General features: G+C 35.1%; 2 long non-coding RNA genes across 2 annotated transcripts; both read left to right on the top strand.

Moving 5' to 3' along the window:
- Positions 1-3,244: 3,244 nt before the first annotated feature.
- Positions 3,245-5,666, top strand: LOC136419025 (uncharacterized). The gene is made up of 6 exons (XR_010753046.1): positions 3,245-3,765; positions 3,819-4,276; positions 4,364-4,523; positions 4,579-5,196; positions 5,256-5,414; positions 5,468-5,666. It is a non-coding gene; the product is annotated as an uncharacterized lncRNA (long non-coding RNA).
- Positions 5,667-7,078: 1,412 nt separating this feature from the next.
- Positions 7,079-15,990, top strand: LOC136419024 (uncharacterized). Its single transcript, XR_010753045.1, has 4 exons — positions 7,079-7,115; positions 15,081-15,465; positions 15,584-15,815; positions 15,870-15,990. It is a non-coding gene; the product is annotated as an uncharacterized lncRNA (long non-coding RNA).
- The last annotated feature ends 851 nt before the right edge of the window (positions 15,991-16,841 follow it).

Below are 16,841 nucleotides of genomic sequence, written 5' to 3' on the forward strand. Positions count from 1 at the left end.
TGAAACGAGTTTTTTATACTATCTTTTGTAATTTGCCCTTTTTATGACATTTTTGAGTAAGAAAAATGGTTTAGTTATTTTACGAATTTTTTGTAATAGTTGGTAAAACGTTAATTGAAAAATGAAACTTTATTTAGTTGTCTCTTATTTTATTCAAATTCTATCACATAAATTGTTTTACATCACCATTACCAACCAAAAAAATTCGTAAAAAAATTGTGTGCTGAAAAACCTATAAACGCACCCAAATCTATGATGTTGAATTCGTTTATACATCTATTCAGGTACCCAAACGACGTAAAATTACAAAAAATAAATTTTCATTGTTATCTTTTAGAGCATGGCAAACTGATAAATTTTTAAAAAGGAAAAATTACTAGATATTAGAAGTTTCATAGATCGTTTCGATCAAACGCATCTAGATCGGAAAATCAAAAAACGAGGAAAATGATTTGTAGTTTTTGTAAGAAGCAAATCGGATGTGTTAAAAGAATGGTGTTTAGAGATTAACAATTTTGAGGAAATGTTTACAACACTTTACAAAAAAATATCTGGAGCAGCTCATCCATTTTTTGATATTGATGAAAAATTAGTAATAGAAAAAGACCATTTGGAGCATGATAAATTCAAAATAATAGGATTTTTATGGGAAATACATCCGCTTCCTCTCGAAAAATTTCAAATTAAATATAGTGATGATTTTCAGACGGCATGTGATTTAAAAAATATGTAAATGCGTATTATACGGTATGTCGCATTTAAGGGGGTACATCAGTTTAGGCGACGGAAAAAATCATGATTTTTAACATTTTTTTTATATAAAATTTATTTCAATAAAAAAATATGGTTCGAGGTTCTGGCGGTGAGTTTTTTTATCGTGCAGGATAACTCCTTGTAACTTTTACGCAGTAACCTGAAACAATTTTTTTTCTTTATAAAACATACATACAATGGTGGTCAGAGAAATAAGACACCTTCATGAATATGATATTTTAGTTTATTTTATAACTGTTTTCTGTAACAAAAGTCGAATCATAATTTTAAATTAGATTTTAAAAAATGTACCTATTCATTTAATAGAAATATATCTTATTTTAACTATACAGGGTATTTCAAATTCGACCTTCACCATTGGGATCTCGGAAACTAGAGGAGATACAAAGAAGTTTAAATGGGGGCAAAGTTGGGTAATCTAGCGCTTGATCGAATACCATTTTCAAAATTTTAATTTTCCGAGTACTTCCGAAGATATCCGAGAAAAACTAAAAATTGGAGAATCCATTTTTAGTTTTTTTTAGTGTTATTTGACAAGGAAGGTTAAATCCGTAAGCACATTTTCATTGCCACTTTTTCTCAGCTACACGATGACATATTCAGATTTGCTATCCGACGTTTCGTCTTTCGGCTACCATTATCAACTTTATTTTTTCTTATGGACGCCATACCGAATTTTTCGACAGAAAAATAGTGCGTTTCATTCTGATTTCGTTGATATAGAACTTCTTATAATTTACTTTTTTAAAAGCCGAAATATTTAAATAAAAAGACATATTACATAGTTAGCCTTGACTCCATCGAAAGACTTTCTTTTGTTCGCGCTATATGACAGAACTCTTCCAACGAGACTAGAGCGTGTGCAGATTTCCACTTTGGTGAGTTTGGTGCTTTTGAAATGTAGTAGCCGAAAGACGAAACGTCGGATGGCAAATCTGAATATGTCATCGTGTAGCTGAGAAAAAGTGGCAATGAAAATGTGCTTACGGATTTAACCTTCCTTGTCAAATAACACTAAAAAAAACTAAAAATGGATTCTCCAATTTTTAGTTTTTCTCGGATATCTTCGGAAGTACTCGGAAAATTAAAATTTTGAAAATGGTATTCGATCAAGCGCTAGATTACGCAACTTTGCCCCCATTTAAACTTCTTCGTATCTCCTCTAGTTTCCGAGACCCCAATGGTGAAGGTTGAATTTGAAATACCCTGTAGAAACACAAGAAAAATCTGGAAAAAAATTTTTATTTATAAAATAGAATCACATTATTTTAAAAAAATTAAATTAGTTTCTTGACGAAAACCTAATATTTCGTAGAATAACCTTTATTTTTTATAACTTCTAGACATCTAGTATGCATTGTTTCTATTAGACTACGACACTTATCGACTGAATTATCTTGCCAAGCTATTGTGTTACCACCCAGAGCTCATTTAAATCGGAAGGGTTTTTATTCGCTATCGCTATTTTAACATCATTCCACAAATTTTCTATCGGATTTATGTCAGGACTCTGGGCAAACCAGTCCAAAACGTCAATGTGATGATCTTGAAGCCACTGTTTCATCAAACGAACCGAATGTTTAGGATCGTTATCATGCATGAGCTTCCATTTAAGAGGCAAATTCTCGTCTGCAAATGGTTCCATGATATTTTTCAAAATATCTTTATAATAGTATTGATCCATTTTTCCATGAATTTTAACGAGCGGACCAACTCCATGCCAAGACATGACTCCCCAAACTAAAATATTACCACCAAAATGCTTAATAGTTTTTAATGTGTAACGAAGATTTAAAGGTCGATTTTTGAGACAACGTACGTATACTTTTCCATCCGAAGAAAAAAGATTAAATTTCGATTCATCGGACCACAAGACATTTTTCCAAAATTGGAGTGGTTTATGCAAATGAAGTTGTGTAACGGGTAAACGTCTATTCCTATTTTTTAGAGAAATAAGTGGCTTCTTTACGGCAATACACCCTCAAAGATTTGAATGTTTCAAACGTCGACGTATTGTCCTGGCTGATATGTTTGTTGTAGATGGAGCTCGCTCCATGTTTGATTTCATTAGAAGTTAAAAATGGATCAGTTACAGTTACACAGTGTATAATATATTTTCAGGAAGATATTTTAGACGAAATTTTTAAAATTTTGTTTAATCTTACAATTATTCTATCTTCCTTTGCCGTTGTTTTTTTTTGGGGCTGTCGTGTTTAGTTCTTCATAGTGCTTAATCGCATTCCGCACTTTACAACGCAAACAATTTAAAGTTTTGTAGCCACTGTTGCGCTCATAGACTCATATAGTGTGTACGTTTCCCTACAAGTAAATGGAAGCTGCTACCTCTGGCCATGTTGCTGTTCATTTTTTGTGGGAAGGATGGAGACATGCTTGACAACAGTTTTTATTGATCTTAAACATAACCTCACTATTTAATTGAAAATATAACTATCACGTGTCTATTTACCTCGAAACTCAGTTAATTTCACCTCAAATTTAGCAATTTCTCCTTAAAAATGAACCCAGCAATCAACCATCAACTCGAAGAAGATCTGCTTGTCAATGCAGTGGAGGATGACATTATCAATAAGACTCTCAAATCTATGAAAATCCCACAAGAAGAAAACTATAGCTCATGTTCAAAAGATAATGATTTTTACGATTATGATAAACAAGAAGGTTTCTACACCAAAAGAGTCCCATTCAAATCAGCAACAATACTCCAATAAACTAAGCACTTTTCTTGTGTGGTGTGTAAAAATCTTTTTAGAAAGTATATTAATAAGGTAAATGTGGATAACTATGAAGTACAATCCTTGTTGGACCATGTGGATAATCAATTATAATTGATTAATAATTATTAATACTGAGTTCCAAAAGCTGTGTGATAAGCTACAAAAAACATTAAAAAGACACATGCAAGTTTCCTGCCCAAGTTACTAATGTCTCCATGTCCAAACCTGAGATGTAGCAGTTAAATCTTGAGATTAGGTAAGGCATACTTTTTTTTCTATACAATGATTTTAGAGGGTTGATTGTTTCAGACTTCATCAACTGGTTTTTTCTATTCAAATGGAATTGTGGCAGGAAACCTACAAGGCTGTTGAGGACATCAACAATTTAATGAATCTGTCCAAGAAAATGCCTGTTCCCAAAACTATGGCTAATTATTATCAAAAGCTAGCCATAATATTTTGAAAGGCAGGAAATTACTTATTCCATGTTGCTGTCCTTTTCAAACTGCTACAACTCAGCAAGGAAATGAAGAAGAATATTACTCAGGAGAAATTGCTGAAAATGGCTTGCAGATGAGAAAAATCTATGGGGGAAAACTATATCATCAAGAATGACTTTCATCTAGATATACAAAGAGTTTTTGTTAAAGAAAGGGAATAATATTATAAATGGTATTGAATCATGTAAAAATAGTCATATAGGATGGCTCATAAAAAAGTTACTTCATTAAATAACTTGAAAATTAACAACTTTACAAACAATATGAGTAAGTCTCTGAATTCTACAGGAAAAACTCTATAAGGAGCTGTTTTTCATGGTTCATTAATTTGAGCAATAATCAAAATCTTTTCAGAGTTCTGGTAGCCACCTTGGCAATTCTACTGCCCTCTGCTCACCCAGAGTTTGATAGATTCAATAAAACAGACAAGTTATCCCTGGAAAAAGCACAAAAGTTGGCCATTCTTTTAGGCCTAACTCAGCCTCCCACAAGGGCCAGTCTCTTAAAAGATTTGGTAATAACTAAAAATTCCTGTGAATTTTTTATATCTTCAAGATTCAATTTTTTAGGTTCTTGTTAATATAGTTAACCTGGCAACTCCCCAATTTCAAGAATTGTGTAATTAATTAAATAACTTTAACCCCTTGAATTTGTGTTCAAGAGTCTATAATGTGATCCAACAAATACAGACAGGTATTTATTGTATGCATTGCAATAATGTGCAATTCTGTGATATTCATAAATCTCTTTAGAAAAAAGTGGAATTACTTTTCAGCAGAATATTCTTGCTCTGCAAGATATGACTTTAGTTCGTTTGGTTTGATAAGTAGCCTACCTTCACCAAATTCTGAAATTTGCAAGATTAATTGAACTGGCAAGATTTATCATTCCATTTCACCTGGAAAGATTGCTTGTTAATTGTGTGAGACACAATGACATTCAGATATTAGCTATTTTGGGCTCCCAACCAGTAAAAACGTTTATTCATTTGAACAATTTTGTCAGATTTACATTGATCGTGGGAAACAATGTATCAAATTTGGAATCGATCTGAATGAAAGTCAAAGAGAGGATTCCCCTGAAGGACCTACTTTGCAAGTAATGCATAGCAAGCAAGTTCATAATCAGCTTGTGAACATGTCCACTGTCTTGAACAGGGCTGTTAATGTCATCAATCCCAACAAAAAGTGACTATTGTAACTCAGTGCAGTTAGCACAGATTATTTCACTTTATGTTAATGTCTAGGTGAAACGGGAAAAACTTAGGGGTATAATGGTTCAAAAATATCATGAAAACAAGGTGAAGGAACACCAAAATATTCTCCAAATGGCACAAAATTATTGAGGACAGGAAAGAGTATATTGAGTGGCTGAACACCGTGCGCGAGGAAGAGGAGCACAATCGGTATTATTTCTTATTTACAATTTAATTATCGTCTCATATTAAATTTGTCGCAGTTTGGAAGAAATATAGCGTCAGCAAATGATGGCAGAACAAAAACATTTAGAGGAGGAAAGACAGGAACGTGAACGCAGAAGACATCAGAATAAAATTGAACAGATCAAGCACAGATATTTACAAGAGAAGCTTCAACAAGTGAGTCTTGAACTTGCTCCTCATTTAAACTTAATCTACATGAAATAATTATTTAAATTTGTCTAACAAGACATGGCTAAAAAAATCTAAAGTAAAATGAATGAGGATGATATTAAAAAGCTTAATGCCGATCAAATCACTGCCAGGAAGGTCGAGGAATTGCAGAAAGAATGGCATGAGTTACAGGCTAAACTCGAATCCTAAGAAAAAAGGTAAGTGTTCATATTGAATTGTATTTTAGTGAGAGTGTCGAAGGTGTGTTTTCTTAGGTGGACTACTTTGAACATGCCAAACGCCTAGAAGAGATACCGCTATTGAAAGAGAGCCTTAAAGAAAAACAATTGCAACATCAACAATTCTGGGAATAGCAGGAAAAAGAAAGAATTGCTACTGCGATCGACGAACGAAAATTAGCAGTTGTTACTGGGGACCGATTGGCCCGAATGAAGGCAGAAAAGGTGAGCGGTTACTCGTGTCTTAATTATACGTGAATTGCTGATTGCTAGATTCAGTGTGATATCTGATCAAAGTTAACTCTTTAACGCATTATACATGAAGATTTAAAAATTCTCTCAATCTATCAATCTTTTATGATTTTTGAAAAGCTTATAGAGTGCATATTTTTGTGGGCACAGTTTATAGACCACTTTCGGGTTTGTGATATCTTCACAAACAAAATATTGGGAGCAATTCACTGTTTGTTCGTGTTCGTAACGTGTTACGTGTTGTAACATGTTTTTATTGTCTCGATGTCATTTAAAGACAAATTTTTGGCAAAACTGAAGAAGAAAAGGCAGTTACTGTACAAGAAATTACGCGATTTTGAGAAGGTTCTATCCGAAGAACAATGTAAGAAACTAGCTGAACGAAAACAAAAGCGCAAGGAAGAGAGATACGCTCAATGGCTCAAAGACAAAAAGCAAGAGAAGGAACGCAAACGAGAAGAACAAAAGAGGTATTTATTGTTATACAGGATGTCGAGACAGTGACGGAAAAGTCGTTGCCATCTACCATTTTAAGATAAGAACTTTTGAAAAAGCGACGAAGAATTGACACCTTGTACTCTAGGTTGTGTTTCAAGTACATTTATTCAACATGTTATTTAAAGGCGCGACGAAGAGAAAAAAGCACGCAAGAATAAAGAACACGAAGAACGTTTGGAGCAAGAAAGAGTTCAAAAAGAACAGAGAGAGCGCGAAGACCGAGAAAAAAGAGAAATGCTGGAACGTTCTGTCGCCAAACAGACAACAAAACAAGAAGAGATCGATGAATTTCAGTTTCGTAAAGGTGTGTACCCTTAATTATCATTGAATTTTTTTGTAGAGCGCAAGTGGCTGGAAGAAAAAGACAAGGATGATAAGTCGAGTGGTTAGAGGCAGACGAATGCAGGAAGTGCCGAAAAAGATCAGAGAAGAAGTCCAGAATCGTCATGGCGGACGGCTGACGTATCAAGAGACAAAGATCGGGAACCGCGTGAAGAACCTAAAAAAACCGAAGTTTGGACTCCTCGTATGTTTATTTTTATTGCAATGATAATATGTTTGAAAATAATATTCATGTTATGTACCCCGATGCAGGGAGATAGGTTTTGACAACAAAAACGCGTTGGTTCTACTAGTCACTACTATAATCAACTATTCTGGTCGAGAGTCTATTGGGAAGAGTCCGTGTTTTTACCCCCAAGCTGTATTTATGTATATATCTAATCAAATAGAGGGGTGATTACAAAACTAATTACTATGCAATGTCTATTGGAAAAACTCCGGACCTTGGCTTAATTACTTTATCTGTGGGGCCAAGGTTAAGTTAGTATTATTGGTTGGGCCAAAGGCCGAGTTAGTACAGAACAAATACAATTCTTCATGAGAAATACAAATAAGCTCGAATATCAGTTAATTTATCCTAATTCATAAGATAGGTACATTACACTTCCTCCCTTAGAATAAATTTTATAATTTAATATGTATAAAATTTAGTAATCGTTCTATGATAGCAGATTAGTTAAATATAATAGGCATATTAGCTACAGGTCATCCTTAATTTTACTTAATCTAAGACTTCTTCGCAGGGTAGAAGTTTCATTAGACCTACTTTCAATCTCTGAATTTGCAGGTTGCATATTACTTAGGTTTGATAAGTCTAGTGACACATCTTCTACCTTGTTTGATCGTTTACAAATGTTGAGAGTTAAACAATTACTGATAGTACTACAACATGTATTTGGATCCTTAAAACAATTAGTGTTATTATTTTGACGGAATTTCTTAAAACATCTCCTAACTATCTTATAACATATATAGATTAATACAGCGTGTAGTAAACTGAGAGATAGGTAGGAAGAATTTGAAATGACTTTAGAAAATATGTTTTCCTTTGAAATTTTATCAATGACTTCATTAATGTGATTTAGCTTTTGGCTTGCAACATTCAGTGAATCTTTATCTAAAGATATTGGTGGAATTGGTATAAAATCGATTTGCGTTTTGTTCAATTCCTTTTGATGCTGCTCGCAACAGTTGGCAATTTTAATATCCAAATCAGGCATGATAGCTTTATAAGGACTTCCGTATTGCGTCCTTTCAGAGGTTAGAGTAGTAGAGCTGGTAAATAATTTACAATTTTCTTTGATTGAAATCAATCCGGTATTGTTGAGCAAGAAATGTAAAGGAGGTGAATGGATGCATGTTAGAGTGATATCCGTTGGTACTGGTAATACAAAAATCCAACTATTAGAAGATTCTAATTTTTGCCAAATTTCGGTTGATGTTGATGTCATGCGCGTATCACATTCCTTTGGAATAGTGGTTGAATGAAACAAAATTTTGGTTTCGCAAATGGGTTTTGTATGAGTGTCGAATATTGGTTCTGAGTTTGGGCAAATGAGGAATTTCTCTGCAGTTTTACAATTTTTTGTAGACTTGAAAATGGAATAGGAATTTTTGTTTTCAGAGAATGCTAAGTAATTAATTGTTGGAAGGATGAAGATCGTAATTCCATGCGGTTTTAAAATGGGTAGAGGGATTACGTGAAAGAGTCGATAAATATTTGGGTTAACTAAAGGGTTAAATATTATGAATATAACACGATTTGATTTATAAAACACTTTGATTGAGGCATGATCTAGTATATGATATGCATTTCCATTCTCGAGAGGAAGTACAAAAGTATTTCCTTGGAGATGTGGAATGGTGCTTTTTAATTCTTTAATTAGTTGTACAGGTGTCATGACAAAAGGATGTAGCACATTAGACTTTGCAAAAAGAATGGAGTTAATGATGGCAGCATACTCTGCTTCGAGTTCATTTAGCATCATGTTAAGCAACGAAAGTTGTTCTTCCAAATTCTGTTTTAATTCCAATTTAAACCCTTGGCTACCGGATTTATCCAGTGCTGTTTTTATTCTTTTTAAATTTTGGTTAAGAATGTCCTTGTCGCGATTTAGGCTCGATACTGTAGTGTTGAAATTTGTTATTGTTGTCTGGACCACGTGAGATTGCTGTTTTAGTAAATTTAGTAATTCCTTTTCGTTAGTGGTTACTTTATTGATGGCTTCATTATAGTATTCTCCATCTTTGGAATCTAATGTTCCAAAGAGACTCTTAAAAGCTGCTCCTACTACATCTATTAATGCTCTCCTCTGTCTTCCGGGTGCCGTTAAGGTTTTTAAAATTTGTTCTTGGTTGTACAGAGAGGGCATTAGTTTTTCAAGAATCTTTAAGCTTGTGGTGCAAATTGATAAGGCGCTAATTAGTTCATGTTGGCATAACAGTTTGGTTTTACCATACATGGTTTCTAAAAATTCTAATTTATAATCGAATATTCCTAGATCTAGATAAGATATTATTTTCCATGATGTTTCAATAAATTTAATTTCTCCTAATTGTTCATAGTAAATTCCAGAGGGTAATAATTCAGTGGTTTCATATGGAGTTCCATTACTAGGCAGGATGGACTCCCATACTACTATTCTGAAACAAAAGCAGATTTTAGTCTATTCGCGTGAACCTTTTGTTTCTTTTTGTTTATTAAAATTGTAAAATTTACATTTCCAGATTTTTCCAAAATTTTGTATGGTCCTTTATAATTAGGGGTTAGTTTTTTCGATCGGTTTAATTTTGTTTGTTCGTTTGTTATATATACTTGGTCTCCGACTTGAAATTCTTGATTGTTAATGGTTTTATCGTAAGACCTTTTGTTCGCTTCTTTTGACCTTATGAGGTTGTCTTTTGCTAATTCATGGGATTTTTGTAATTTTAAAGTGATTTCAGATAAGTAGTCATCGTATGTATATTTGAATTCCGGCGACTTAGTGATGGAAGATGGTAGTGTAGCCTGATAACCGAACAATAACTCGTGGGGTGAGAATTTGGTGGATGAATGAACACTAGTATTATAACTGAACATGCTAAATTCGATCCAATCGTCCCAGTCGGTTTGGTTATCATTTATGAAATGTTTCAGATAGTCAGCCAGGGTCGCATGGCTTCTTTCTAAGGCTCCATTGGATTGTGGGTGATATGCTGTACAGTTGATTTGCTTAATTTTCAGTAGTTTCGAGACATTTTTTAATAAGGTTGATGTAAAATCTCTGCCTTGGTCTGATACAATTATTGTCGGAATCCCGAATGTGCATATGAAGTTTTCTACTAGTTTCCTTGCCACGCTTTCGGCTTCATGATTGGGGAGAGCGTAAGCTCTAGAGAATTTTGTTAGATCGTCCTGTAATGTCAGTATGTACTTATTACCCTTTTCCGTTAGTGGCAAAGGTCCAACTATATCAATAAAAATTTTTTCAAAAGGGTTAGAACTTGTCGAGGTGATTTCCATGGGTTTCCTTGTTTTCTTCCTGACCAGTTTATTTACTTGGCAAGATTTGCAATTTTTTATAAATTGTGTAATGTCGGTCTTCATTTTGGGCCATTTGTAATTTTGACGAATTTTACTGTATGTTTTGTGAAATCCGTAGTGACCGGATGTCGGAGTCGAATGATTTTCGGTTAAGATGGTTTCGATTTGATCGGTCTCAGGTGTTAAAATCATTTTATTATGGAGGTCGATTTTAATACTAGAATTTTGAAACACGAATCTTAGCATAGTCCTCAATTTATGTGATTTGAATTTGTCGAAATTGTTTCCTATTTCAGGAAGACTTACATTGTTAATACCTTCCTTTGTCAAATAATTGAGTAATTTGACTAACAGGTAGAATGTCGATTCATAGGAGTAATTATCCCAATAGTTTGCCTTGTAAAATACGCATATAATTCGTTTGGTATTTAATGTAAGAGTCCTTATTTCGTTTATTGTCGGCTGTTGGGGACTTAGTAATTTACGGATGTCATACTTCCTTTCAATGGCTTGTAAAAATGGGTTTTCATTAAATTATAAATCTGTCGATAAAAATATAATTATGTCATTGGAAGTGACGAGAATGTCCTTTTCTGTTTCATTTAAATTTCTGCATATTATTATGGACGATCTGAGTTTGTTCAGAAATTCTTGGTAAGTTATCTCGTGGTGGGTAGAATCATTGGTTACATGGTGAATGTTAGACGGTGTGTGTTCGACCACCGTTCCTACTGGATTTCGACTTAATGCATCTGCTACGTGATTTGACTTCCCGGGTTTGTATCGAATTTCATACTCATATTCTTCTAAGAGTAATCTCCAACGTACTAGTCTTGAGCTAGGATCCGTTACGTTAAATAGCCAAGTGAGTGGTTTATTGTCGGTTAAAATAATGAACTTACGACCATACAAATATGGACGGAAGTGTTTAACGCTCCATACTATGGCTAGGAGTTCTCTCTCAGTAGTGGAGTAGTTGGATTCTGCGCGATTAAGTGTACGACTTGCATATGAAATCGGGAGATCATTCGGCGGGTTACCTTGTGATAACACTGATCCTATAGCGTATTGACTTGCATCTGTTGTCAAGTAGAACGTGTTACTGAAGTCCGGGTATTGCAATATGGGTTTGGAACACAGGGCGTTTTTTAATTTCTCGAAAGCATACTGTTGAAGGCTAGTCCATTCAAACCTCGCGTCCTTTTTGAGTAATTTGGTCAGCAGCTTTGTGATATTGCTAAAACCTTCGATGAACCTTCGATAATATCCTGCTAATCCTAGGAGTGATTTGATTTCTTTCGGATTCCTGGGGACAGGAAATTCTTGTATTGCTTTTACCTTATTCTCGTCGGGTCGAACGCCTTGATCAGTGATTAAGTGTCCTAAATACATCACTTCCTTTCTTAGGAACTCACATTTGTCAGGTTGAATCTTAAGGTTATATTCCGAAAGTTTTTGGAATACCTCAATCAACCTTTGGTTATGAGATTCAAGGGTGTCTGCAAAGACTACGATATCGTCGAGATATACAAAACATTTTATATTCTGGATACCTGCTAGAACAGTATTCATTAGGCGTTGAAACGTGGCGGGAGCATTACGTAACCCGAATGGCATTCTGTTGAATTGATAATGTCCAGTTGGGGTAGAGAAAGCCGTTTTTCCTGCATCCTGTGGAGCCATCTTTATCTGATGGAATCCAGAAGTAAGATCGATTATAGAAAAGTATTTGGAATGTCCTAATTGATCTAGTATTTCTGTTATATTGGGGAGAGGAAATGAATCGCCGATACTGAGTTCATTAATCTTTCGGTAGTCGACTACTATTCTCCATTTTTTATTCCCTGAGGCATCCGATTTCTTAGGCACAACCCATACAGGAGAATTCCATGGCGAAGTGGATGGTTGGATTATCTTTTCTTCTAACATTCTTGTTATTTGTTTATTAACTTCTTCCTTGTGCACTTCAGGATAACGATACGTCTTTGTATTTATTGGAGAGCAAGTTGTCATGGGAATTTCGTGCATTACTGCATCGGTGTAGGTTAGTTTGTCACCATCTAGGTAGAATATATTATTATACTCATGGCAAATTTGTATTAGTGAATTCCTCTCTTCTTCATTTAGGTGTTCCATTCTTAATAATTCGGAGATTTTGTGTAGCCTATCTGAGGAATGGTCATTGGAGATGCGTTTAATGGCTGCTTCACTGAGATTTTTATCACATTGTGATTGGGGTAAGGGTTCCAACAAAATTTCCATTTCTGAAATTACTATGGGTTTTTCAGAACAATTCAGAATTGAAGTGATAATTTGGTCATTATTGACCTTGACTAGGCTGGGGCAAACGAAAACATCGTCTAGTAGTTGAATCCTTTCGCAAATGCCTTCTTTTAGACTTGGATTTATTACCTTTAGTTGAACAACGGTTTCAGATCGAGGATTCAATATTAATTCTGTCTTAGATTTTGGGACGCTTGTTCCATCTTTAAGGTCTTGAATGCTTGGTTTCGTGTGCCATAATTGAATTGTTTTTGATTTGACAATGAGTTTGTTGGAATTATAATTAATCTCACAAAGGTTTGCCTTAATAAAGTCGTTACCTAACAGACCATCAAAAGGTATGGGAAAATCGTCTGGTACTACGTGAAAACGGTGTGCGATAGTCATGTCTTCGATATTGATAAGTAGATTGCAGTAACATAAGGTTTTTTGAAATTGGGTAGTTTTGTCTATTCCTTTTAGGGTGACGAGGTTATCTTCGTAACAAAGAGTGTCATCACATAGTTTACTTAGTTTAACTAGAGATATGTCAGCACCAGTATCTAGTAAAAATGAATTAGGATTTTGAAGTAAGTTAGGTAGATGGAGAGACACAAAGGTAGTGACGGCATTATTTATGATTGATACGCGACCTTGATAAGGTGGGCATTTCTCGGTAGGGTCGTCGACTGCTGAGAGCCCTGGTCGTTTAAATTCTGGTTAGATTCATTTCGGTTATTACGAGAATCCTGGCTTTGGTTAGTATTTTGATTAGGGTATGTGTGATTTTGGTTTCTTGGGTTTCTGTTATTATTATATTGCCTTTTGCGACATTCGTTGATCAGATGTCCTGGTTTTTTACAATAATTACAGAATTTGGAATTCGGAGGTCTATGATTTGGACTGATGAAATGACGGACATTTTGCGTGTTTGGTTGAGGATTGTTTCTCTTCCTACAATTGTTGATAGTGTGACCTGGTTTATTACAATGGGTGCAAAATCTAGGAACGAAACTTAAATTTTGTAACCTATTCATTTCGTTTTTTGATTTTATCTCTTGTTCTTCGTTTTGTGCGATGGCTATAGCTTCTTATAAAGAGTTAGGTTTTTGACTTTTTACTAAGATACAGAGATCTTTTTGAAGACCAGATATAAAGACATTTAATGCTTGTTCTTTAAGTAAATCTACGCAAGCTTGACGTCCTTCTCTACTTAAGGTCGGATTAAGGGTATTGATTAATTTTAAGTAACAATTTTCAATTCTGTTAGCATACGTTAGGACAGATTCTGATATATTTTGCCTACAGGAATTTAATTCGAGTTGCCATTGACTACTTGTTCTTCTGTCTGAGTAAGCATCCAAAAGGAATTGTTTTAATTCTGACCATTCATCAAAATGTCTGTTTCGAACTATGGCTCTAGCATTATCCGTAAGTTTAGTTTCGATTAAGGTGAAAAGTAAGGGTTTTTGTTCATGCTTAATTATCGAGTGTGCTTTATCACAATTGTCGATAAATTCGAACAGTTTCGATTTGGTACCGTCAAACTTAATAAGTATATCCTTAACAAATTCGATTGGTGGGTTAGACATTTTTCTTATGGATGTTTCTTTAAGATGACTTCAAGAATTTCGCAGGTTAATGGTATTGAGTTTATAAGACTTACAGTATTGTAAGTAATAGATCAAGACGCATTTCTAGGAGAAGGTGCTACTTCCTCGAAGGAGTATACCAGATGTTCTCCGGTTGTCTGCTGCAACGTGATATTGTACAAGTTGAGATCTGTCTTGCTGGTCCCAGTTGTTCTGCTGCAATCCCTTGGCGAGAAGAGTAGGCTGCTTGGTGAACGGGAACAAGAAGGTCTCTAAATGGATTCTGGACGTACGAGACTTGGAAATTCGTGGATACCGTGATACGGGCACGCACACGACGAATATTGTTTCGTTATTACGTCAACTATATCTCACTTCTGACATCAATTTTGTTATGTACCCCGATGCAGGGAGATAGGTTTTGACAACAAAAACGCGTTGGTTCTACTAGTCACTACTATAATCAACTATTCTGGTCGAGAGTCTACTGGGAAGAGTCCGTGTTTTTACCCCCAAGCTGTATTTATGTATATATCTAATCAAATAGAGGGGTGATTACAAAACTAATTACTATGCAATGTCTATTGGAAAAACTCCGGACCTTGGCTTAATTACTTTATCTGTGGGGCCAAGGTTAAGTTAGTATTATTGGTTGGGCCAAAGGCCGAGTTAGTACAGAACAAATACAATTCTTCATGAGAAATACAAATAAACTCGAATATCAGTTAATTTATCCTAATTCATAAGATAGGTACATTACATTCAATTTCAGGTCGTCGCACTAATCCGAAATCGTAGTCGAGTTGGAGACAGGACGGTGAAAAGGAACGTGATTCGTCTCGGGATAAAGAGAGGGATCGTCATGATGACAAAGATTGGCGTAAAATTTCCCGTGGTATAAGTGGCTTTGATAGAAACAAGAAGGATGTCAGAGATAGAAGGGAAGATAGATGTAAATGCAGTCGAATATATGGCCAATACCGTGTATAGAAATAAAATTGGTTTGTTCTTTTCATTTCAGGTTTAGACCGGAGAGAAAATAGAGATGGACGAAGGGGGGATTATCGTAATGGTGGTAGGCTATACGACCGCGATCGTGATAGCGACAAACCTCGTGGCTACGATCCTGAACGTTGTTTTGAACGTCGAGATGGGAGGTATATTCGTATTATACAGTGTTACTCACATAGCCTGTTCTCTGGATTTTCCGAAATTGTATTTTGACGGTGACTAGCGACTATACATTTTATGTGCTTCAAAACCTAAACGTTATAGGTATGATCGTAGAGGCGATGACCGCAATCGTCAACCCACTGATGGTGGAAGTTCCTGGCGTCCAGGTCGTGCAAACGAAGATACATATCATAGAGGTCCTCCGTCTTCCAGAAGCGGAACTCCACGTAAGGATGGGTCAGAGTGGCGTAAAGACAGCACATCTTCACGGCGTGGCGAGGCAATGAAAAGAGAGGCCTTGCTGAGGAAAAACGTCCTGCTTCTAAGGAGAAACGTAAGCTTTTCAATGAATCATATTTTCTCATATTAAGACTTGAGTTTCCAACAGCCCAAAAGTCTCAACCTACGGCCGAGAGCGAAGATGGATGGACCACGAAAGTCCGACGTCGTTAGAATACGAGTTAGAACTTTTATTTTTAAGTCAATTGAAATTAAAGACAAATTATCAAGGTACTGTTGTTATGCAATTGTAGTCTTTGATCAGATTGGCTAATAAAACGCATAGTTAACGAAACGACTATTGAAAAAAATTAGTTATGAATAAAATATATTTTTGAGTCAGATAAAAGTTCAAAAACTTTTATTTACAAAGAATTAATATTACAAGAAAAAGAAACTTAATATTTGGTACCATATCCTTTCGAGTTAAACACTGCCTGACATTTTCTAGGCATTGAAATCAACAAAGTACTGTTCCGGGCCAAAAGAACACGAGAAAAATCAGTCGAATTGACTACTACCCAAATCATGTCCATATCTGTTCCCTCCTCACATCCGTGCAAGGACAAGTGCCCAGTTAGTATCGTAAATAAATCAGTACGTGTTAAGAGGGTAGGTTTTATTTTAATAAAATGCACGCACATGTTCTCAAACAACTTTATTCTATTCTTTTCGGGAATCGAATGCCCCACCATACCAAAGATGCATCAGGGTCACCCCCGAATGCACCTGTTTATCTTTAAAAGAATTAACACATACCATTCTATCTTCTTCCCACGCTCACAATCCTCAATCCTTCTCTTCACACTTATGTTAGAACAGACTGATAGGTGAATCGTTTTCTGCATTTTATGTTCCAGCCAAGATGATAAACAGACTCTATCTTTTACGACAAATGATTTACTCTAATTTAATACAAGGCTAAACAATAAAGGGTATATGTATATGTATGTAAGAAAAATATTTCCTTCTTAAGAAAATAAAAAAAACACAAATTTACGCAAGACTTCTTTATTCGACAAAGATTGAGAATAGAATACCCCCCCATACAAGATGTCGGAGTCATCCCCGTGTATCTGTT

Source organism: Euwallacea similis, unplaced genomic scaffold (genome assembly GCF_039881205.1).
Source record: "Euwallacea similis isolate ESF13 unplaced genomic scaffold, ESF131.1 scaffold_58, whole genome shotgun sequence".
NCBI lineage: Eukaryota > Metazoa > Arthropoda > Insecta > Coleoptera > Curculionidae > Euwallacea > Euwallacea similis.